General features: G+C 39.9%; 1 protein-coding gene across 6 annotated transcripts in view; it reads right to left on the bottom strand.

Annotated features, from left to right (window-relative positions):
• Window positions 1-19847: 19847 nt before the first annotated feature.
• Window positions 19848-26452, bottom strand: part of LOC127508098 (uncharacterized) — a 320544-nt gene continuing 313939 nt past the window's right edge. For 4 of the 6 annotated variants that reach the window (XM_051885709.1, XM_051885711.1, XM_051885712.1 and 1 more), the window contains 2 exons: window positions 20584-20612; window positions 19848-20426 (listed from right to left, as the gene is read on the bottom strand). The gene's annotated coding sequence lies outside the window, so the exon portion shown is untranslated. The remainder of the gene's footprint in view (window positions 20427-20583; window positions 20613-26452) is intronic. The other 2 variants (XM_051885713.1, XM_051885715.1) reach the window with 1 other exon arrangement.

Genomic DNA, 26452 nt, shown 5'->3' with positions numbered 1-26452 from the left:
CTCTCCAGGATGCCCATCTCTACGCGTGGGTTTGAGTTGCTTACTGCCCTTCTTGCAGTTGCTCTTACCTGCTCTCTTCTCTGAAGAATGCGTTATGGAGATTCTGTATTCAGACAGGGCTGGCCAAGACTAAGTTTGTCCTACATCAGACCAGGTCGGCCTCCCTGGTGGCACTGGGGGTGACTTCGTTCCCCTCTAGTGACTGGCTGAGGCTCCTTTTGGTTCCCTGGCCACATTCCCTTTAAGGGACCACTTTTCCCCGGAAAAGGTGGTCCCAGATGCCTTGAGTGGCCTTAATGGGCTTTCTATAGAAGGCCTTTTTGAGGCTCAGCTTGGGCTGTTGGCCATAGGGAATGCTTTCACTGACAGCCTGGTGTGACCCGAGGGTGAGTTGCTAAGCATTTCTTTCGAAACTGCTCAACATTTGTCAGCCATATTATTTGGCATGCACTCTCCTTAAGCATGGCGGCGTGGGTATATCGTTCCCATAGTGTTTGCAAACTCAGAGCGAGTTCCCTTTCGAAAGGGAAAGTCTCAGGTTACATATGTAACCATGGTTCCCTGAGAACCAGGGAACGAGACTCTGCGTTTCCTTGCCATGCTTCGGGCTGCCTGCCTGCAGAACAGTCCCTCAAAACGTTAGATACTGACTGTTTCTCCAGGCGCTCCTTTATACTTCCGGGTCGCACCATATTACGTAATAAGCTGTCGCCGGCCAATAGGGATTGGAGTTGTTGGATAATTGGCTTTCAGACACCGGGTCACATGTGACGTTCCCCATAGCGTTTGCAAACGCAGAGTCTTGTTCCCTGGTTCTCAGGGAACCATGGTTACATACGTAACCTGAAACGTTTTCTTTACCAAGAAAGCGGCAAGATGAAAACCACTATTTTCTGTTTCAAACTTTCACATAGCATCTTTTGGTTATAAAAACATTAAAAATTCAAATCTAGATTTTGATTTTCAAAGGTTTATTATAAAAACAGATTATTTTTTCCCCAAAATGCAATAAATCTATGACACAATTTTTTCAAAATGCAATTAATCCATCAATATAAAAGTTATTTTTCATATTGAAAATACACAACAAAGTAAGTTGATTCACATATGACAGCCTCTGAACTTTGTCAATACTAATCTTATATACAGGCATTTGACTAAAAATACATTCAGCCGTTGCTCCCAAAATGAATTCAACGAGTTATCTTGTTAATGTTATAAATTAATTATGTCTCCATTTGTCATTACCGATTAAAGAATATCTGGCGCCACTGCACGGTTAAAATAAACACATTTGCCGAGTACATTGGTATTAAAAACTGTTCATGATTCAGTTTTGGGGACCATGACAGAAGTTTGATGCTGTCATGGAACAAGCAACAGCCGGCATTTTTCCTCCTCCCGATCTCCTCACGTAAATGTTTATATTTCGATGACTTGCGTTTCTTCCCCACTGCAGAAACCACCACAGGTTCATCAATGCCGTCAAAATGATTCAGTTTTCTGTTTTTGTTGATCACAAAGTAAAAAGTAGTAGCCAGCTGTGAGCGCTGCCATTACTGTTTACAGTGCGTGGAATGGTGCGTTGTGATTGGTTGAGTGGATATATCGCATTCTGCAGAGAAGGGAGACTGACGTTTGCCGCGTTTTGGAAAGAAGGGGAGAAACCATGACAAAATATTGCATTTTGTGCAAAATTAATAAATTACTTTTCAATACCGAGCAGATACAATACTGATTTTGGCGGAAACTCAATTTTTTAAAAAAAATGGTTTTTATCGTGTTTTAGAACCAAACTCTTCAAATATTAATGTTTATCATAAAGCAGTTTAAAATCGCAGGTTTTCCCCATAGTCGGTATATTTACATTCACACTGGCGAAAAAACTTTATTAATGTCCACTTTTAATATGGCAACAAGTCACTGAACATTTCCACAATCATGCCACCACTTTGTTTGTGCCAACCAACTACATACAAATCAGTGTAATCTGATGTCTTATTTATTTACTGATTTATCATTCATTGTATCTATTTATTAAATATCACTTTTAAATTTTAAGTTAAAATAATTGAATAATTTGATGAATGAATAATTATGCTTATTCTCTCTCATTTGGCCTGATTAGGTGGGCAGATCACAGTGTCTCTCACTTATTCCTTTATAGAACGGGAAGCAAGCTGGGCTCAGTTTAAAAGTTAGAAATGCACACAAAAGAAACAATTATATTATTTTCCTAACATTTAGTAATTGAAGTAATGTAAATTAAGGTTGTAGCAATATAGTAAATGAAAAATGTAGTACATGTAAAATTTAACAAAAATTGTGTAAAATGCAAATGGTTAAAGTTATTATATCTATTCCATAATAAAAGAACAAATGTGAAATAAAGAGCAGACATTCTTCTTTGAGTCAGCACTTCTAGCCAATGGTTATGTATTTTTCATTTACATTAAAGTTTTAGACATGCAGTTTGTCTTCTGTAAATAAATAAAAAATAATAAAAGAATTGTGCCAACATATATACTGTTGGTCTGTTGTATGTTCTCTGTTTACAGTAAAATTGTTCTGCTAGAAAGGTTTAAAGGGTGAGGGCATCATTTCTGGGTTACAAACACAGACTCTGACTGGCACTGTGTATATGATGGTCTTTACTCTTCTAGATATACTTTGAAATGTAAAGAAACTCCAGCTTTCATCTCTTGACTGTCAGATAGCAGACAAACCATTAGGAAATCAGAGAGACGCTCAGTGGCTCTTCATGCTTCAGATGCCAGAAAGTGTTTTGTAAGCATCACAGGAAGCCAGTGAAACCAAAATAAGTCATAAGAACTGTGTTTTGAGCAATACAGAGTCACTGAGATCCTCCTGTTTTCTCAGGATTGTGTGCGAGACAGAAGTAAATTAACTGGTTCCTTTAAATGTACCATTACTGCAATGTTTTTATTGTAAATATGTTTTGTGGTTTGTATCCATCCACACAGTTTAGTCTGACAAAACCCAGTTCAAACTATTTTTATTGTCAGTTTGCTCATTAATTAATGAACTGTAAGTGGATTCAATTCAATTTATTTGATCACTTTTGTTCCATTGCATCTTTACAGAGAATATGACTGTGTAAACAATACTATATGAATAAACAAAGGAAGACGATATGAATGTTAACATTAGACATACAGTAGAGGTCACAACAGTGTTTAAAGTGTCATGAAGTGTCATGAGACTGCCTTGTTTCCCTGGCTGAACCCTGGGGATTAATCTGCCCCAACAGCGTGGGTTAGCCACTAACTAGAGATCCAGTCTTTGTGGTGGTTTCCGCACTCTAGTCGGATAACGATGAAGAGGAGGCACAGGTTGCGTTTTTACTAGAGTGTCTATAAAAGTCACTGGTGTAGCTGGTATAGGAGATGTATTCTCAGAAGGAACGCTTGCCTGAGGTTCACTAGGTGGTGGTGTGGGCAAGATTTCTGGTACGACATCCTGACCAGGGTTGATGTGAGATGCGAGTTGTTGTTGTTGGGCCTTCAAATCACAGGGGTCATCACTGGAGATTGCTGAAGAATGCAAGATGCAAGAATGGTTGCGAGTACCCATTTTGCTCCCTTTCCATAATTACGAGCAAGTACGCGGTCACCTCTGTTGAATCTTCTAAACTTCGCCTTACATCGCCTCTCTACCTGCATTTGCTGTTGTGACAAGACAATCTGCTTGGTTCCTGTTGGTCTCAGCAGGTCCAGTCTGCTGCACAGTCGTTTCAGCAGTGCTGTAACTGGAGAGACTTTAGTGACTGCATGTGGCGTGTTTCTATAAGACAACAGAGAAGTGTTCAATCGCTGATTTAGGGATCCCTTACCCTGTGATATCTTTAGAGCCTTCTTCAGAGTCTGGACGAATCGTTCAACCAGGCCATTGGTGGATGGGTGATAAGGCGCAGATCTGATGTGTTGAATCCCATTCACACGCAGGAAGAACTGAAACTCTTCAGACACCAGTTGGGGGCCATTATCACTTACAAGCTGCTTTGGTATCCAAAAATGACTGAACACAGATCTAAGCTCTTTGATGGTTTTCTCAGAAGATGTGCTGTTCATAACTGCTACCTCCGGCCATTTGCTGTGAGAGTCGACAATCACCAGAAACATGTGGCTCTCCATTGGTCCTGCGAAATCGATATGTATTCTTTGGCATGGCTCCTCTGGGAAGTCCCATTATATTCTGGCAATCTGGACAACCCCTTGCTTCCTCTTCGATCTCTGCATCTATGCCAGGCCACCAGAAGTAGCTGCGGGCCATCTCTTTCATCCTCACTACTCCTGCGTGGCCTGCATGAAGTTCTTTCAGCAGAAGGTTCCTCAGGGGCGGGGGTAAAATGACATGACAACCCCATAGTAGGCAGTCCGATTGTACTGTGAGCTCATTTTGTCAAACCAGATATGGTTTGAAGTTGTCTGCCATCTCTCCTCTCTTGCCATGAGAGATCCAGGCCAAAACTTCTGACAAAACTGGGTCAGTTCTTGTGAATTTTTTCACTTGAGCTGCAGTGACAGGCACACTCTGCACTTCTTCAAGTAAAAGATGTCAGCTTGACTGCCCTCTGGTGGTGTGTCCGGCAGAGGCAACCTGGAGAGTCTATCTGCATTACAGTGCTGCTCGGATCTCCTGTACTTAATGTCATACTGATGTGCAACAGAGCCCAGCGCTGCATGCGATTTGCCGCCAATGAGGGAATGCCGGTTTGGGGAAGGTAAGTGGTCTGTGGTCCATAAGTAGAGAAAATCTGCACCCAAACAAGTATTGGTAAAATTTCTTGACACCAAATATGATTGCTAAGGCTTCTCGTTCAATTTGAGCATAATTGCTGCTGAGTTCAGGGTCCTTGACGCAAAGGCGATTGGCCTTTCTTCACCGGATGGCATAACATGTGAAAGTACTGCGCCGACACCATACGGTGAAGCATCACATGCCAGCTGCATAGGTAGTGAAGGGTTGTAATGAGTGAGGACCTTGGATTGTGTTAATACACATTTCACATCCTTCAATGCCTTATAACATCTGTCGGACCATTTCCATTGTTTGGACTTGTTCAGCAGTTCATGTAGGGGACGAAGCCTGCTGGCCAGGTTTGGCATGAACTTTGCATAGTATGTCAGCAGCCCTAAGAATGATCTCAGCTGGCTTACGTTCTTAGGAGATGGTGCATCCACAATAGCTTTTACGTCTGATGATGCTGTGTGGAGACCAGCGCTGTCAATTATGTGCCCAAGATATTCAATGGTTGGTCGGAAGAATTCACATTTGCCTTTTTTTACCCGGAGACTATATTCCTTTAGCCGCTGCAGTGTTGTATTCAAGATCCTGAGATGATCCTCATAATTTTTTTCCTGTGATTAACAGGTCATCGAGATAACACTGTACTCCATTCAGGCCACTCAGGATCTGGTCCATGGCACGCTGGAACAATGCTGGAGCCAAAGTTATCCCAAAAGGTAGTTGCTGATATCTATATAGGCCCTTTTGTGTCACGATGGTCAACAGCTATTAGGAAACAGGATCTACCTGCATTTGAAGGTAAGCATGACATAAGTCTATTTTACTGAATTTATGGCCACCTGATAATCCAGCAAAAAGATTTTTAAGAGCAAGGGGTACTGTTCCATGATTAAAACAGGGTTGACAGTAACCTTGAAACTGCCACAAATTCGGACTGTTCCATCTTTTTTAAAACAGGAACAATGGGCGTGGCCCAGTCACTAACACTTACTTTCTTAAGTACTCCAGTTTTTCTCCAGTTTTCTCTAGTTCTGTTTCCACCTTCGGCTTTATCACATAAGGAACAGGGTGCGCTTTTAGGCACTTCTGTTTACTATCAGGTTTAATGGCCAGCTTTACCGTAATATCGTTCATGTTCCTCAGTTCGTCTCCGAACACCTCCGCATGCTTCCTCAGGATGTTTTGCAAACTGGTAAACTCTTTCACTACTAAGTGCACTTCCTGCCAGTTTAACTTTACTTTCTCTAGCCATGCTCAGCTCTTTAGAGCTGTGTGACTACTACCTTTCATCAATATACAGTGGTGGGCAATTCCAGCGTTATGGACGCAACATTTGCAGTCAAATCTTGAAATATAAATTTTCAGAGAATGCATTTAAAGGGTTAGTTCACCCAAAAATGAAAATTCTGTCATTTATTACTCACTCTCCATTCCACACCCATAAGTCCTTCATTCATCTTCGGAACACAAATTATGATATTTTTGTTGAAATCCAATGGCTCAGTGAGGCCTCCATAGCCAGCAATGACATTTCCTCTCTCAAGATCCAATAACGTACTAAAAACATATTTAAATCAGTTCATGTGAGTACAGTGGTTCAATATTAATATTATAAAGCGACGAGAATATTTTTAATGCACCAAAAAAACAAAATAACAACTTATTTACTGATGGCCGATTTCAAAACACAGCTTCAGGAAGCTTCGGATTGTTATGATTCTTCTGTGTCGAATCATGATTCGGATCGCGTGTCAAACCGCCAAACTGCTGAAATCACGTGACTTTGGCGCTCCGAACCATTGATTCGGCACGCTGATTCATAATGCTCCGAAGCTTCATGATTACATGATTACATAGCATCTTTTGGTTATAAAACCATTAAAAATTCAAATCTAGATTTTGATTTATTATAAAAACGAATTATTTTTTCCCCAAAATGCAATAATTCCATGACACGTTTTTTTTTTTTTTTTTTTTTTTTTCAAAATGCAATTAATCCATCAATATAAAAGTTATTTTTCATATTGAAAATACACAACAAAGTAAGTTGATTCACATATATGACGGCCTCTGAACTTTGTCAATACTAATATTGACAAATATTTACCCGATGGGACACATTTATAGTCTTGCAAAAAATGCAAGTGTTTACAGAGCTTTTTTTTTATTATTATTTTCAGTGCTTTGCATTTTAAAATACACTTCTAAATGTCTGTTCAGTGGTCGCTATGTAACTAACAGAAGACACAATATTAAAATTGCGGTGCTTCTTTAAATGATAAAAAGCAGTTGCAAATGACGTACAAAATACACACAGCCTACCCATCTTTGCATCAATAAAATGTGCAACGCTTTACATTTTACTACCAAATTATATGTAATATATAATTAATTTAACTTGCAGTGGAATGTTTTCCTTAACATCTCACGATTTCCGGGCATGTGAGGTCCCGAACATGATGCATGATGGGATATGCTTCGCCTTGAATAGCGCTCCGAAGCGGTATTCAAGATAGAGTGTGGGTTTAGTGTGCGTTAAGGGCACTGCACTTTGGCATTTTTAAGACATGTGTCAGTCTTGCGCACTTACTTCCTGTCGCTTGCACGCGCTCTCAAGTGGCCAAAACCGCAAGTGTGGGTATTTGGACAGGGCTCCAGTTTATCAGCAACACAGCGCACGAGTGTGAATCCCGCGATTTCCGTCTTTGATCTCGTAGGTGTCTGATCCACTACGAGAAGAGAGAACTGTCCGTCTTGCCTGCACTTTTTCACTCCTCCCTTCACTGCAGCCGCCTAACAAGCCTAATCTGAATGTGCCTTTATGACTGAAATCTCGTCATCAGTTTGAATGGAGATTTAGCGCCATCTGCTGGACACTCAAACATCAACAGAAACTTCAAGCAGTAAAACAATCGTGCCAATTAATTTATTTGAACTGTAATGAATGTGAAAATTCTCCTGTTAAATTAATTGAATAGATCGCAGATTTAACTAGTCATTTACCTCTCAAGACTCACTAGTTCTGCTGCTTCAGATCCTCAATGTTGCGAGGCGGTGCAGATTTCAAACAACATCCTAATATTAAACAGCTCAAACAAACAACACTCCCGTACAGATGAACATACTAATGAATGAAGGCAGAGTTATATGAAAACACTCAGGACTTGAACTTTTTTTTTAAATTAACAGACAAGACTAGTTCCAGCTAAGCACTGGCGTGATTGTGGCCAAGTGTCGGCTCAGTTTCAGTACCCAGTCTTGGGCCAGTACAGAGTAAGTGTACCATTCTTGTTGGTGGCCCAATGCCGGCAGTTTTGGCAGCTGGACTCGGGCCAGTGTATTTGGACTGATTCTGAGGTATCATTCATCCCACATCCATCCCAAATCTGGCTACTACAAATGGGCCAAGTTATTTCTTCCCACTTATTGCAATACTGAAAAATATTTTGTTAGCCACAGATGGTAAAAAAAGAGCTATGATTTATTTTTTTAAAATAAAAAAGTTGTTTTACTTGTTAACTGTCCAACTTTTTGAGCATAGACTTGAAATTACATATTTTACAAAACATGTTCAACTCTAAAATTTCAAGAAAATCAAAGCTAAATATCTGAAAAAGTTCTGTGCCAAATTTTAGGTTGAAAGAACGTTCAGTAAGATTTTTTGTGCGCAGTACCAAACTTTTCCACTAGATGACATCCAGACTCCACCGGTGACCATATAAGGACTCTTTGATTTCCATATATGGTTTGAGTGATCTGAACCATATATTTCCATAGTTTTCAAAATATTTATGAACTAGTAGTTCATAAGTAGTTTTGGCAGTAATGTTAATATTTGATTTGAATTCAATCCCTAAAACACACGAAAAAACACATGGAAAGAATCAGAGTGTGTGTTATAGTCTGGCACCGCATCACAAATAAAGAATCTATCACTATTTATCTATTATCTATTTATATCATTTCTTTTTAAAATCACCAAATATGAAAACTAGAGACTGAAAACTTTCAAATGATATATAGTTTGTCAAGATTACTTTAGGTTTAGACTAAGATGTTGTTGTTATAAATGTATAATGGCAAATGTCCCAATACAGCAATATTTGCCAACTGTTTACGATCGATGTTAATATCCAGGGATCTAAACTACTACAGATTGTAGTTCTCAGATTTTACTATCATTTACATTATTCATCAAAAATGTAATTCCTAATCATGTGAGGAGCAAACACAACAAAGCATTATCATCAGTTTTCAACATATCAGACATCAGATGAGAGTAAATGTTTGTATGTTGAATGTTTTCAGACTTCATTTCAGTAATTTTACTCCTCTATGAAAAAGATTCATTATTATCCCCAGACTTACACTAGAACATGGTAAAACCTTTGACTTTCACAAGTAATACTTACAAATGTCTCCTATAAATCTAATCAGATGCATCCATTCTGTATTACATACTTTCCAAACCCATGTGACACAGTGTTTTAATAATCATACAAATTTCAGCTCCACAATTTATTGAAGCTTTATTTCATAAAATGACAGGCGTAAGTAAGTCGGAGCTCACTACAAACTAATTATGGCTTGTATAATATTTTTGATTTGATTTAAACTTCGCAAACCACCTTGTGAGACTCAACCAACAAGCAATGCTGAATCTGCAGACATGGACATCCAAGACCATGACCAGTCAAGACCAGAGGTGTGGTCAAGAACAGACCCTCCAAGACCATTAAAGAGCCACCCAGCAAAACCCTCAGTGTTAAAATTACTGGTCTGTGTTTGTGTCCTCACTACAGACCAGAAGCAGAGTTGCAGTTAATGAAATACAGAAATTAAGTGATTAATTAAGTGATGATTGAGCATTAGTGATGAACACCTGCTGTTAACAAGAATCACTGAAGGAAAGAGAAACAAGAATAGAAAACAGAGAAACACAGAAACTATAACTTTCTTCAGTCACAGTCTTAGATGAAATCATCTGAAGATGAAAGACATTAAATCTCTGAAGATCTCAGCAGAGGAGGATTAAACAACTCCACAAACAGCATTACAGCTTCATTTATTGCTAACCAGACTGATTATTTCATAATCAAACCTACACCACATATTTAATAGAAAACACTTGTGTATAATGGATGTATACAGTGTATATATATCAGTGATGTATAGGTTTTGTGTTTTGTTTTGTTTTTTTTGTGTCTATTTTGTCACCTGTTGGAGTTTGAGCTCATTGCTGCTGTCTCCTCTGGCCTGCTTAGTCTGGGACACTTGATATTCAACAATATTACTGATCCGCCTGCATCGACACTATTGTATGAGAATTAAAATGCGCTGGACAATGACATCACCTTTCTCCAGAGCTGCTGTATAGATGAAATCAACTAAATTAATAACGGATGATTTTTACAACAGAGCTGAATCAACCGACTTAAGCTGAACAATGACACTATTTTCTTCTAGAGCTGTTCAGCTAAAACAAACTTTAATTTTACTGAAACTATCGGTATTGTAAAAAGCGCTATATACACATGAATTCTGGTTGTTCCGGAGCAACATATTAAATATTTAGACTGATTTCTACAAAAACTAAATTTTTTTCCCTTCACTCATGCTCATATATAATGTTGCCTAATTCTCTGACTGGAATCATGTATATATGTTTAAATTATTTAAATCATTGTCTATTTCTCTGTCACCCCTGGCCCATTCTATATAGCCTTTAAGTTCCTCTCTTGTTGTTTGTATTTCCTTCTGGACATTGCAAAGCTCATTATGTGTTCTCCTCATCTCTGCAATGGATTTAAGCACACTGGATTGGACCTTTTCTGGATCATCTACTTTTCCCTGTCTCATCTGGTGAATGTCTACAGAATCCATCACTATGAAGGCGACATCAAGTATGACTAACAGTCCACTTAACACTCCTGAGACTGCTTCTGCTACAACTCGCCCTACTCTTGCAGTCTGAGTAGCAATTCTGCTAACATTTGCCAACAGACCCAAATTTATGAGTTGTGTGGCACACAAAACATTCCTTCTGTCTAAATTGCATGATATTTGCACGTTGTCAAAAGCTGAGCTGCCGAAAAAAGCACTGAACTTTGAGTTCAAGATTTTTCTCAGAACCTTTCTCAGTGTATTCAGTGGTGTGAGAATTGGTTCGCTCACAGATTTATACTTCTGCTGAATTTGTTCAAGGCTCTCTCTGAATGATTTTTGTTGTACAGTGTTAGTAATGGTGGATGCAGCACCTGTTACTCCACCTGCAACTCCTACTCCAACACCAACACCAGTAACCATCAGAGACGCCCCAAGAGTGAACGGTGACAAAATTAAACCAGCTAATGCAGTGATTCCTCCAGCTGCTCCGATCACCGAACCTGACAGACTCTCGCTGTGGCGCTGTAATGTGCAGACTCCATCGAATCTGTTATTCTTCCCCACTCACTAACTAAAACCTCAATGTCTTTATAGTGCTTGTTGTAGGCCTCATCAAAGGCGGTGATAGACTTCACAAAACTCTGTAGCAGTGCCTCTGGAGTTCTGCTGTTTCTGTCTACTGCATCTGTCAGGAACGGTTTAGCTAGAATCTCTTCAGCTGAAGGTCTGTCTTTAGGGTCACGACTGAGCATTTGACTGATTAATTCCCGAAGTTCCTCTGAGTATCTCTCTGAGATGAGAGGGGGGTTTCCTGTCATACTGACAGCATGAAGTATGTGGCGCTGCATGTTATCGGCCTGTGAAGGAAAAAAATAAAATAAGAATCTGCTTAGTGTCAATAGGGGTTGAAGGAAAAAAAAGGAAAACAAAAGTGCTGGATATGACTACAAGCAGTTTATAATGAAAACAAAGGAGCGATGTTGCCTATGCCTGATCTACAATCCTGCTCATGGAGGGCTCATCACTGTCCAGCAGAGCTCAGCTCCAACCCCAATTAAACACACCTGAACCAGATAATCAAAGATTTTCTTTCATCTTCAGAACACAAATTAAGACATTCGGATGAAATCCATCCATAGCAATTTAACCAAAACTTTCAAGGTCTGGACCTTGAAAGTGTTGGTTAAATTGCTGCCTATGGACGAGAATATACCTCTCGGATTTCATCAAAAATATCTTAATTTGTGTTCTGAAGATGAATGAAGGTTTTACAGGTGTGGAACGACATGAGGGTGAGTAATTAATGACAGAATTTTAATTTTTGGGTGAACTAAACCTTTAACACTGGGGGTTTTGCTGTGTACCATGAAAAAGCACTGAGCTCTGCGATTATAGATTATATAGATAACTGAAACAGACCCATCAATTAATTTTTTTGTATTTTGCATTTGCATGATGTAATTGTCACAGTTAGGCTCTTTAGTTTCATTTTCATGGACTTTTAGTTTGTGTCTCTTCAGTCACATGTCTCTTTTATTAAGCTCCCACCACAATCTGTTGTCATAGACAATGATCAATTATCACACTAGTCCTTTAGTTCGTTATCAGTGTATTTTGTTCTTCAGATAGATATGAGGATGGGAACATGGAAACAGGCCATCCTCTGACACAAAACCCACCATGCAGCCTTGCCTAGAGCCTATCCAGGCATGGATGTGACACCAGAGCCCACCGCAGACAGGGAGCTTTCATCTGCTGTGATGAATGGTCCAGAGCCTGGGAGGAGAACAGCGCTGGCCATCACCCCAGAGCCGAAATCCCACAGTGAGTCTGAAGAAGTATGTGATCCGACACTATCTGTTCCTGTGGGAGTTTTGGTGCATCTAGACAATGAGGACTGGTTGTTTGATTGGGAAACTAAGGTAATGCTCCCCAGTCTGCCCCTCTCCTGTGCTATCATCACTGCTGGTCCTGCCCAGCAAAAAGCCTGTTTCATTGCTCTGTTTTGAGATTAGGTTATCATCATTGCCACTGGTCCTTCCCAGCATAAAGCCTGTTTCATCACCCTGTATTGAGATTGTGTTGTTGTTGCTAATCCTGACCGGCCTCCCTCTCTTTCCTCCTCATCCAGATTTAGCCAGTCCTTCGGCCTCATGTTCGCTGATTCCCTTCAACCTAGGGCTGTGCAATTAATCATATTTTCAATTTCAATTTTGATTTTGGCTTCCAACGATTATGAGAACAAGATAATCGAGGTTAAACGATTACTGTGCTGCTGCTGCATTCCGTTCAGCACACCTTCCTTTCCTTCACAGTGGTGCGCTTTTATTCCTCCCTAACCCAAACTTAACATCCGAATAAGAGAGGGATGTAAAATGCAGTCTGCTGTTGCTAAACTTCGGGACCGGCTTGATATTAAACATAAACAGCGCATTAAGCCGCGAAACAGACTCTGTTCCCTAGGCGGCCACCCGTGCGCGCGTTCCGAGACAGTGCGGAACGCGCGTAAGCAAAGGGCTTCAGATACACGCCTAAACAGTCAAATAGCCAACAAAAATATATCGAAATGCCATTTTGGTAAGTATCCACGTAAATGCAGTCGGTTATGTCTTAAGTGTACACTAAGATAGTGTGCGTGTGTATTGCTGCCTTCACGTGCTATTGGAAATTTGATAATTACCACTTCTGAAGTCGTGATTACGAGCTTATCGCATTCATGTTGCGAAATGAAAAGGTGTTCATGTGCAATTTTTACCTAGGAAACTCGTATTTACCATAATTCCGAGACCTCGTGAAGGCAGCATAACAGTAGGCTTATATTGGGTCCGTGCAGCTCTTAAAGGGACAGCAGCCAACATTAATGACTGCTGAAGTCATTGTTAATCTAACAAGAAAGGACAAAGATAAAATCACTCACTGCTCTTGAATGAATAACTTTTTTAGTTTTAAATAAGGATTAGTCTATATTTAATGTATACAGCAGTTATTTTATATTTGATTACTTTATTAAATTTCTGTTGGGTATTACTTATCTAAATACCACTGTTAGAACATCTATCTGAAAACCTAAAGCACTGTTTATTTCATTTGTATTTTTGTTCTGTTGTATTTTTTGTCTGCTTTGTTTGTAATTAGTTTCTTTGTTCTTATTTAATTGTTGACTGTTTATTGTCTTCTGTAGCTGTTTTGAAGACTTTTTAATAATTAACCTAGTATTAGTTTGAAGTATTGATAATTGTGAAATTTCACTGACATTTAAAATTACTCATATCATGAAATAAGACTTAATAATCGTGGTAAATAATCGTGATTTCAATATTGACCAAAATAATCGTGATTATGATTTTTGCCATAATCGAGCAGCCCTACTTCAACCCATCATCTCATCTGATGCTGAGCCTCGGGTCCACGGGCAAGTGGATCTCCCGGCTCCTCCTCTGGCTGCTGGTCCCATCACTATACCCGTCAACCTGTTGGCTCCACCTTGGCTTCACCCTCCCTCGGCTCCACCAGGCCCCCGTGTCCCTACGGCTTCACCTTCGTCAACCATCACCCTGCCTGCACCACAGACTCAAGACCCTTCCACATTTTACCACCTTGGACATTTTTCGCTGCGCTACGCCGTGTATCATTTGGTCCTATTGGCTCTTTGTCTGCGCCTAGGGCTCTACTGTCAATGGCTTCTTCTCCGTCTGTCATCCCCTGGTTGTCATCAGCCAAGACTCCATCATGGCTCCTCCCTATGTCGACTCCGTCATGGGCTTGCATCCTGGCTCTGTTGTACCACCTGGCCACTCCTCCCATTCTCACCTCCCTGGTCTCATTCACCATCATCACCACCCTGGTCCCTTCCACCAGGGCTTCCTCCTTCACCAATCCTTCATCCACCTCCAAAACCACCTGCTCAGCCATTTTACGTCGCGAGGCTGCGCTTTCTCAAAGGAGAGCATTCTATCACAGTTATGCTGTTTAGTGTCATTTTCACAGACTTTGTGTCTCTTCAGTCACATGTCTCTTTTTTTTCTAAGTTCCCACCACAGTCTGAACACGATTTGATCATCACACCTGTTAGTCCTGTTCGTGATCTCTGTGTATTTAGTTCCTCAGTTTGATCTGTTCAGGCTCCTGTATTTGTGCACAACTTGTGGAGTTTACTTATTGTTTGGATTTCCTGTGTAATGAATCGTCACATCGGCTGGGATCCATTTGCATGCTTTATTGAACAAGAGCGTAGTCATACAGGCAGGGTAGATCAGGAGCAAACAGGTATGATATAGGACAGGCAGAATCGTAGACAGATAACAGGCAATAGTCAGGGCTGGCAGATAACACTCACTGATCAGGATACAAAGCACAGGCCAGGGACAGGCAGCAGAGGTTCGTAAACGATAAACAACAGAATCAGCAACGGGTAATCAGTCAGACAGAATAATAATGCTCAGAATTGTACACCACGGCAATACAAGACTTTGCGATTGACTGTGGGAAATGTGAGTCCTTATATAGTCCAGTGAATGAGCTACAGCTGGCAGGGGTGAAGGCTGATGGGAAATGTAGTGTATGAATGTTAGTACTCAGGTGAGGGCTCCCTCCGATGGCCAGAGGAGGGAGCTACGGAGTTCGTGACAATAGTACTGAGACTGCTCTCATTAGAGTTACTAATGATTTGCTCTTATCATCAGATTGTGGTTGTATCTCTCTATTAGTGTTACTGGATATTAGTGCTGCATTTGACACTATTGATCACAATATTCTTTTAAATAGACTCGAAAACTATGTTGGCATTAGTGGAATTGCATTGTCATGGCTCAAATCATACTTATGTGACCGTTATCAGTTTGTAGTAGTAAACGAAGACATGTCATATCGATCACAAGTTCAATATGGAGTACCGCAAGGCTCAGTACTAGGACCGTTGCTGTTCACTCTGTACATGCTACCCTTGGGAGATATCATTAGGAAGCATGGCGTTAGTTTTGATGATACTCAGCTCTATATTTCTCCGTGCCCTGACGAAACTTACCAATTTACAAAATTAACAGAATGCATAGCTGATATAAAAAACTGGATGACCAGTAATGTCCTACTACTAAATTCAGAAAAAACAGAGATTCTAATTTTTGGACCGAAAACTTCTTCACGTAATAACCTAGAATACTGTCTAACACTTGATGGCTGCTCTGTTAAGTCTTCGTCATCAGCTAGGAACCTGGGTGTGCTCTTTGATACCAATCTTTAATTTAAAGGCCATGTTACTAGCATCTGTAAAACCGCATTCTTCCATCTTAAAAATATATCTAAACTACGACATATGCTCTCAATGAAGAATGCAGAACAGTTAGTTCATGAACTCAAGGCTAGATTACTGTAACGCTCTACTGGGTGGTTGTTCTGCTCGCCTGATAAATAAACTACAGCTCGTACAAAATGCAGCAGCTAGAGTTCTTACTAGAACCAGGAAGTATGACCATATTAGCCCAGTTCTGTCAACACTGCATTGGCTTCCTGTTAAACATCGTATAGATTTTAAAATCTTGCTAATTACTTACAAAGCACTAAATGGTTTAGCTCCCCAGTACCTGAGCGAGCTCCTAATTCATTATAGTCCTTCATGTCTATTGCGATCTCAGAATTCAGGCCAGCTGATAATACCTAGAATATCAAAATCAACTGCAGGTGGTAGATCCTTCTCCTGTTTGGCACCTAAGCTCTGGAACAATCTTCCTAGCATTGTTCGGGAAGCAGACACACTCTGTCAGTTTAAATCTAGACTAAAAACGCATCTCTTTAACCTGGCATACACATAACACATTACCAATTTATATTTTCAAATCTGTTAAAGGATTATTAGGCTGCATAAATTAGGTCAGCCGGAGCCGGGAACACTTTCTATAACACCAGATGTACTCGTTACATCAGAAGAAGAATGGCATCTACGCTAATATTAGTTTTTCTGTTTATCCCGAGGTTTACCGTAGTCAACCGGATCCAGGCCGTATCCAGATGAAACCGAGGACCGGTGCCCTGACACGACCACAACACAGCCCTGAAGTATCAGCAGAGATCGAGTCAACTAGACCATCCATTGTGAAGGCCTCATCGACACGACAGCCAGTGCCACAGCTCCTCAACAGACCGTCCATACCGGCGTGATCCTCAATACGATCCTCAACTGTATGGAACTGAAATAAATACTTTGAATGTTGCGACCCTATCAGACTTATGATAGCAACCTGAATCGTAACAAAGCACTGTTGGCCAGAGGAGAACTGGCCCCCCGACTAAGCCTGGTTTCTCCCAAGGTTTTTTTTCTCAATTTTAACACCTGTTTGCCACCTTATGTCACCTGTTGGAGTTTGAATTCCTTGCCCACAGTACTGAATCTGCTCTTTTGAGAGTATTAAACGACATCTCTTTAGCTACTGATATGGGTGACTCTGTGGTCCTCGTTCTTTTAGATTTATCAGCTGCTTTCGACACTATTAACCATTCTGTATTAATCAACAGACTGAAATCGTGGGTGGGTCTCTCTGGGGCAGTTCTAAAGTGGTTCCAGTAATTTTTATCTGACAGGAAATATGTGGTTAGGCTAGGAGAATTTTTATCTTCCACTGCTCCTATAATATATATATATATATATATATATATATATATATATATGAGGTTCAGAAAAGTGAATAATTGAAGATGAGTGATATTAACAAATACTTAAAATAAAATAATTTGTGTGACAAAAATAATTTGTAATATTTAAACAAGTTATAGTTTCATCCAATCAGAGTTCTGTTGATATGGCCCGCCCACTTACTAACGCGGCAGATTGCGCAAGGCCTGAGAAGGAAGAAGACTGAGAGAAATTCGCTATTTAGCTATCAAGAAAACAGAAATGACGGAGTAAAACTTTAGTGTTTAAAACTCTTCAAGTCAGTTGAAAGAGGAGGATACTGAGTGAATTCAGTCGTTATTTTAGTACTGAGACGATCGATGGGTGAATTACATCGTATTACTGGGAAGTGAAGGTCTGGATGTGATGAGTTCAATTTATGCATGTATGCTGAGTTTAATGTTTAAATAAGAAAGCAACACTTGTTTTGTAAGAAAAGCAGAAGTTTATTTTGTTTATTGTGGTCATATGTGCGATTTATGTTGTATTTTGGATATTATGGTACAAATTCGTAGGCTGTTCAGTTGTCATGTGGTGTCGTTCTTTTGCACGTGCATGTCGCGGTAATGTACACGTGTCTGAAAAAAGATGTATGTTTATGTAATATTGTAAAACATTGAAATTATTGCTTTTTATGTTAATTTATTGGTATGTGGAGATACTTACCTGATGTGATGCTATTGTTGACTAAATGCAGTCGTGCATTTCTGGCCTTTTAAACAGTTCAGGTTTTTTTCCTGAGGGGATATTGATTTTCTTTGATGGCGAACCAACCTATTCGGACACTGGAAAAGAAAGAAGAAAATTCATCCTATAGGACCAGGAGAGTATCGTGATTTCATTTTGTTTTCCCTGCTCAAGGTAAAACTATTGCATAGAGAGTGTGTTTTCCATACGTGACTGAAAACTGTCTGAGATAACTAGAAGGAACTGATATCAGTTATTGAACATTTGGAAATTAAACTGATTGTCGACGTGTGTGTGATATCACAAAATTGTTGTTGAATCTTTGTTCTTTTATTTCTTTTCATTGAATTGATGTAACTTACTTTGAATTGTTTTTTTTTATTATTATTATTATTATTTATTTTATTGTTTACTTTCAAAAAGGGGAAAGGCTGACATTTAAGGAAACATTTATAAAAAATAAAAAAAATCTACGTACTTACCTTAATTGTGGTTTCCTGTCATTCTTTCAGCAATTAACCCCTACTTCCATAGTCGAACATACAAAACTTCTGATTTTCCTAATTGGTCCATAAAAGTGAAGAACTAAACTATAGGTAATATAACCCGTTACACTTCTCTCCCCTGTGGCCTTCCGCAAGGCTCTATTTTGGCCCCCTCCCTATTTTCATTATATGTGTTATCTCTGGGATCTATTTTTAGAAAACATGGTAAATATAAATATACTCAAATATTTATCCTGTCTAGAGGTAAATCCTGGTTATCTCAAACATTTTTATCCTTAAATGAGGAGAAAACTGAAGTAATTGTTTTTGGCCCTTCAGAAAATATGAAAGCATTTAATTTTGACCTGGGATCCCTATCAGCTTTTAGGTCTTCACAGGTATGTAATATGGGTGTTATTTTAGATGAATCATTAAACTTTGATAAACAAATCTCCACTGTGATTGGGTCCAGTTTTCATCAGCTCCATATACTTGCAAAAATTAAACATTTCCTCACTGATAAGACTGTGGAGATGGCGGTGCATGCTTTTATTACGTCACATCTCATTTATTGTAACTCATTATACTGTGACATTTCTAAAGCTTAAATTGCCCATCTTCAACTGGTCCAAAATGCTGCCTCTAGACTTCTTCTAAAAAAGAAAAAAAAGGGATCATGCCACTCCACTTTTAAAGGCCCTTCATTGGTTGCCTGTTCAATTTAGAATACATTTTAAAATCGTATTGTTTGTTTTTAAATCATTACACAATCAAGCACCCGGCTACCTATCTGAATTGCTGCATCAGTACATCCCCTTGAGAAGCCTAAGATCTGGTGACCAGAACCTTCTTTTAATCCCTCACTCCAGACTTAAGCGTAGAGGTGACCATGCCTTCTCGGTAATGACTTGCCAGTGGAGATCCGAATGGCCCCTAGTCTGACCATTTTAAGTCTCTTTTAAAAACCCATCTGTTTTCATTGGCCTATTAGGTTTTATATTCCTGCCTATTATATTTTCTATTTGTGTTTTATTTTATTCTGGTTCTTTGTTTTAGTCTGTTTTGTGTGCTCTTATTACTCTTATGATGCTGTTTCTTTTGTGAAGCACTTTGGTCAGTCGTGTGGCTGTTTTAAATGTGCTATATAAATAAAGTAAACTTGAAACTTAAATTTCTTGATCTGCTTTCCAGACTCAGTATTATGGAGGAGAATGACTGATCGTGTGCTTGTAAGACTCTGTGTTTGGACTCATTCTCTGCTGAAAACTGTATGAGGAAGGATTCACAGATTAAATACAAGAGGAAGAGGAAGGAAGGTAACAAAAACAAAAAAAGTTTTGATATTACATGAAGGATATGATCTTCCATCTGAAGGTTTTATTATTCAATCTCAGTGTTTCTGAAGGGTGTAAGAGACCCAGAGCTGAACATTTACTGACATCATGATCCTGAACTGAGAATCAAACCTCAATCGATTCTTACACTTGAAGGAGTGTCCATTTACTGTTGAAGTTGGTTTTCAGCTAGAATTAGTTATTAAAGCAAACTACTATTACATGAATTCAAAGAACAAGTGTGATGACAGTTAAACATCCTGCATGTAGTTACAGATAATTACAAAACCAAAAAAAAAAACATCCATTAGGAAAAACTGTCTCATTAACAAATGAAGAACGAGACTAAACTCTTAAATCACGGTTTCAGGAGTGCTTTTGTCTGATTGTTGATCATGTTTGTGAAACCACTGGATCCGGCTGAGTCTCTGGGTTTTGTTTATTCAGTATAGGATTCATCTCAATTGATTCTGCTGTGTTCTGGTTCTGGTTTGATCTAGCAGCTGGAGTTTCATCAGAAGCTGCTGCATTCTGGGTTCCTGCTGTGTTCTGGTTCTGGTTTGATCCAGCGGCTGGAGTTTCATCAGAAGCTGCTGCATTCTGGGTTCAGAATAAGACATGTTTTAACATGTGTTTTCAACAATATCAATATCACAGCAGTGTTTCTCAGTCCTGCTCCTGCTCCTGCACCTTTAACATGAAGTGATACTGCAGGTGAATTAATGATTTCTAATTAACATTTAAAAATGAAACTTACCTGACTTGACTCTGGATGTGATGTGATCCCTGTGAGTTCAGAGACAGAGGAGGAAAATAGATTTACAGGATTAATTTGATTGAAAACACATCAGACTGGACAATAGATGAGTCCTGAGGCTCTTTTTTAATAAGGAGGTTCAACCAACTCTGAATTCAAACTTGAACTCTGAGTTGACTTACCCTAAGATAGAAAACTCTTGAGTTCAGCTGAATTGAGTTAATTCTCTGAGTAGGTTTTTTACGATATTACGATTCACCGTGGCAACAGCATCCAACAAAATGACGTCTGCATGCTTCAGAGTCACTGCAAGTTTAATTCTTATCACTGTTATAATATAGAAGGTGAAAACTGGCAGAACGGTAAGTTATTGAACTAATATTTATTTTCATGGTATCCCACCGGCAAATAAATAAATAAATAAATAAATAAAAAAGATTGATGTTGCGTTTTAAACGGTGACAGTGTATTAATTTATTTTTTTTTAAAAATGTAAAGATCAGGCTTGGGTAAATGATGGTATGAGGTGAATCATTGAACATGAAAAGATCTGTAATCATGATATGATATGTAACACATTTATAAGTTATGAATAGTTTACACTTTAGAATAGGGGATGCAGAAAGCTTTGTAATTGACTTGTATACATAGACAAATTGTAACAGGAAAGAAAGGTCTACAAATGATATGTAACACATTTACAAGATTAGGGCATTGGTAGGCAAGACCCCTTTTAGTGTTAAAAAAAGGGGTCTTGCCTACCAATGCCCTAATCTTGTAAATGTGTTACATATTTTCCTAAGTTAGTTCAACTAAAATGTTGGGTACACTTAAGATATTAAGTTTACCAGTGCCCAACTAATCCGTTTAATCAGAGTAGTTCACGCAACAAATATTTCTTAGTTGTATGAGTGGCAATGCAAGGAAACCCCGCCCACCTAGTGTTTCTCACAGAACAAACAGGACGCCATGTTTGAAGACTGACGAAAAGCTTACATTTTTGAGTCAAGAGTTCAAGAGTGTCTTATTCTTGGTTTGTTATATTGTTGCACAGGGTGTGCAAAATAAGGAGACGTACAGCGAGTACCGAACAAACTTGGAGCTTTACTGGTAAACGTGCAGCAGTATTCACATGTCACATCCAACTGGCGCCAAGCCAATAATCCCACAGCAACTTGCTGTCATGCCGTAAATCAGTATCGCAAATATTCAGTGCTTACGTGAATATTACATCCCCTTTCTTTTAAAAAAACAAAACAAAAAGGCCGTTCTCTTGTATGCGAACGGATTGTCCAGTGTGAAGCTGTGAAAGTGGACGAGTCGAACGATCGTAATACTTTTTCTGATGCTGCTGCTGCTTTACTCTTTTGGAGCGTGCCTCTGTGAAACTGACAATTTCAGGTAGGAGCTGCTTGTTGGTGGTTGGCAGTATGGATCGCAGTCTGCGACTCATGAGAAGCTGGGCAGGCGACTTGAAGTTGTCAACAGGTGTATTCTTCGTTGTTCCAGGTAAGGAGGTCTGAAGCTATTACCTGCCATGGTCTGGTTGGTATTTCGTGAGGAATCATGGGCTCCTTGGTGTTTGAACAACGTCGCTCCAGGCAAGTATCACATCTCTCAACCATGTGTTCTATCTGTTTACACATTCCTGGCCAGAATAACACATCTCGTGCTCTTTGCTTTGACTTCTCTATGCCCATGTGACTGACGTGAATGCGTGTGAGCATATCTTCTCTGAGTGAGGTGGGTATGACTATTTTCTCACCTTTGAGAATGATTCCGTTTATCAATGACAGTTCGTCTCGGAAATTCCAGAAGTCACTGATGTCTGCGGGGCATTTTCTCCTTTCTCCAGGCCATCCATCCAGAATCGCCTGTCTAAGCTGGACAAGCTGGCTGTCTGACTCAGTCTCAGCACGGATCTGTTGCAGCTTTGCATCACTGACAGGTAAGCTTTTGTAAACCATGTGAACCTGCATGTCCATTCCTTCGCTGAGATTGTCGTGCCCTGTCTCGATAAACTTTCTAGAGAGGGTGTCTGCCACAGGAATCTCCTTTCCTGGCTGGTGTGTGATGGCGATATCATATTTCTGGAGTTGTAGGATCATTCTTTGAAGACGCGGCGGAGCTGCGGCTAGTGGTTTTTTCATCACTGATTCAAGCGGCTTGTGATCAGACTCCACTATGATGTTTCGGCCATACACGTACTGATGAAAGGGCTTGCAGCCGAATAAGACCGCGTAGAGCTCCTTCTCTATTTGAGCGTAGCTAACTTCACATTCGGTCAGTGACCTTGACGCATAGCTGAGCGGCTTCCCGTCCTGCAGCAGGACTGCACCAAGGCCATATTTCGATGCGTCCACTTGAAGGTGCAGTTCTTTCTGTGGGTCATAGTACGCAAGTACTGGTCCCGGTTCCTTAGTTATGAGATCTTTCATTTTTTGGAATGCGGTGTTGTGCTGGGAATCCCATATGAAATCGCTGGACTGTTTGAGGAGCTGCCGAAGTGGTGCATTAATGTCCGATAAGCAGGGTGCAAACTTGGACAGGTAATTTACCATTCCCAGGACTGTTTCGAGCTCTGCTTTGGTGGCTCCATGTGCTTGAACGCTGAGACCTTTTCAGGGTCTGGCTTGACTCCTTCAGCAGATAAACAGTGACCGAAATAGCGAACTTCAGTAGCACTCACGATGCTTTTCTCAGGGTTGAGCTTCACGCCTTTCTCACGAGACCTTTGCAACATTGCGTGGAAGTTGTCGTCATGTTCCTTTTTGGTCCGTCCATAAACCAGAATGTCATCAACGATTGCAACGACACCATTTAGACCTTCGTATGTCTCGTCGATTTTGTGCTGAAATTCATCCTGAGCTGAAATGATGCCAAATGGAAGACGCCGAAATCTGTATCGTCCAAATACAGTGTTGAATGTCGTCAGCTTGGAAGATTCCTCTGTTAGTTTTATTGCCCAGTACCCTGAACGGGCATCTAAAACACTGAAGTATTTCACACCTGATAGCTTGGGCGTGATGTCTTCTATCGTTGGCAAGGGGTAGTGTGGACGCTTGATAGCTTTATTGAGGTCACGGGGATCCAAGCATATTCTGAGTTTGCCGATTTTTGGTTTTTCCATGACCACAAGTGTATTTACCCAGTCGGTGGGCTCTGTTACCTTGACTATGACTCCTTGTTTTTCCATATTTTGCAGCTCTTCTTTCAGTCTGCCCCGAAGAGCCAGAGGTATCCTTCTCGGTGGATAAACAACTGGAGTTGCATTGGGTTTTAGATGGATTGTGCACTCCCCTGGAAATAATCCAGTGCCATCGAATACATCAGCATATTCCTCCATGACGGACTTGTCTTCTTTAAGTGCATTCACTGAGAGCACTAGCTTGATTAAGTCCAGGTCCAGACATGCTTTTAGACCTAACACAGGCGGTGCCTGCATGTTGACTATGTAAAAGTTCATCAGTGTTTCCCTGTCTTTGTATCTGCACGGCAACACACATGTCCCTTTTACTGTGAGCATTTGACCACCATATCCAGTGAGGCTGTGCTTAGTCGGTGTGAGCTTGCACTGAGCTTGTAGCCTAATAAATGTGTGCAATGGAATGACATTTACCTGTGCTCCAGTGTCCAATTTGAAACTAACTTAAATTTTTTCTTTTCCCACCAGTATGTCTGCAAATGCTTGTTCCATGTCACATGACTTTTGCAAGACTGCATCCACGAAAAACTCTGCATGTGGGTCTTCCTCATCATAAGAAGCCTCTTTGCTCACTGCATGAACATTCCTTTTGTAAGCAGAGCGACACACTTTGGCGAAGTGGTTGCGTTTCCCGCATTTGCCACATTGTTTACCTCTTGCAGGGCATTTATCAGAAGGACCGTGAGCCTGGTTGCCACAGTAACCGCAAGTTCTGCCGCGCTCTGCGATGGAACAAACTTGGAGCTTTACTGGCAAATGTGCAGCAGTATTCACATGTCACATCCAACTGGCGCCAAGCCAATAATCCCACAGCAACTTGCCGTCGTGCCGTAAATATTCAGTGCTTACGTGAATATTACACAGAGTTATTCTTGTATTCTTGAAAAATGTTCGATAAATTAGGGTAAACTAGAGAAATATTTAACAGGTTGTCAGTGTATCCTCGTGGCAGTGTTGTACGGAGTGTAAAACATGATATGTGGACAAAAATATATTTATAGTGATCAAGTATTTGTTTCTCATTTTATGACTTTGTTATTTCGTTACAATTAGTAAAGGGAATTCGTTCATTTGGCTTAATTCGTTCCCTGTTTTATTCTACTGTGACCACGTTGTATTTCGTTAACTCATCTTTAATTAAAACGAGTTAACAGTTGTGGTGACAGTGTAGTTTACCTCATTTTAATTCAAACGAATTAACAATTTAGTACAACATGGCAACAATTTAGTGAAACAATTTTATTTAACATTAGAAGATTAATTAGTGAGTCAATGATATTTTCACTGTCATAATGTGCACATTATTGCCATGTGTATTTAGCATAACTAAACTTTGGAGTTTTATTTGTTCATTTGATTGTTATATATTTACAACGGACATTTATCAGTAGCCCCTGCAAGGAAACCCCACTGTGTCAGAACAGGTCGCCATGCACCATGGCTGACGAAGCCTCCATTTTGAATTAAGACTTCTTAATTGAGGTAAGAGCAAACTTATGTCCAGCTTGTATTGATAAAAATGTTTGTTAAATTAGGGTAAACTAGAGAAATATTAACACTAGAACCGCCACGGGATAAATTTTACCCGTGGCTGTTTTTCAAATGTACATAACAGGTTTTCAATAAAACATTCAAGTTTCCCACTCATTGAATTTTACTAAAATTGTGTAATTTACAATCCATTGGTGTTAAAAATTGTTTAGATAAAACCAGATCATAAAACGGGGCACTTATACCTATAAGCGCCACGTGGGTCAAATTTACCCGCTATATAATGCCTGTAGTATTTTCGCGTTCTTTTATGTTTAAACATTGTACATTGCTAGGCAATGCTAGGCAATGTACAGATAAAACATCAATATGCAAATGAATAATATCCGCATTTGTTATGACATTAACACTGAAAATACGTTTGTACAGCAATCGTATAATAAGATTGGCTTGAGATTAGCTTACAGACATATGTGCTCGGCAGACACGATAAGCACGTCTTTAAAGACAAATTCACGATCAAAGGTAAACAGTATTATGAAGAAACACACCTACTCTTTGATGCACGCACAAATGCGTGCATCTTCTTAATCAATATTGCGGCAGAACGGTATTATCATCACCGTTAGGTTCGTCTCGCGGCAGTAATAATAATGACGATCATAACTGAATACTAAGGCCCTGTCCCAAATGGCGCACTTCATTTGGACTTTCGATCTCGTGGACTTCAATTGTGCGTGCTCGCCGAGTCTACGAGTCCGTAGGCCGTCCCATTCAGCATTTTAACGCTCTGAAGTGTGCTCAGCAGCGCCCCCTTTGTACCCTTGAAGCGGTCTTCCGCGAAGCCCGCATAGATGCAGGCTCCGCACACTTTAACTACCCAGGAATCCTTGCGAAATGCCAATCAGACAACGGATGGGAGGAGATTTCGCTCAAGAGCAATTGATGACATGACTGAGAAGAAAATATTTAAGTGTAGGTATCATTACGGTTTTTATGACCTAGGTGTACATTTTACCAGTTGTTACCTACAGTTTATACAAACATTATGGTCATCGACCAGTGGTTGATATCACAAACATAATAATAGCGCGTTGAATAATACAATCGCATTATGATTCATTAAATAAATAGAACCGAATGTCAGGGCTTTACTGAGTCATATGTAAACCT

This window comes from Ctenopharyngodon idella, chromosome 3, assembly GCF_019924925.1.
Source record: "Ctenopharyngodon idella isolate HZGC_01 chromosome 3, HZGC01, whole genome shotgun sequence".
Lineage (NCBI taxonomy): Eukaryota > Metazoa > Chordata > Actinopteri > Cypriniformes > Xenocyprididae > Ctenopharyngodon > Ctenopharyngodon idella.
Note: the sequence above shows the minus strand (reverse complement) of the source record. Positions and strands in the feature narration are given on the sequence as shown.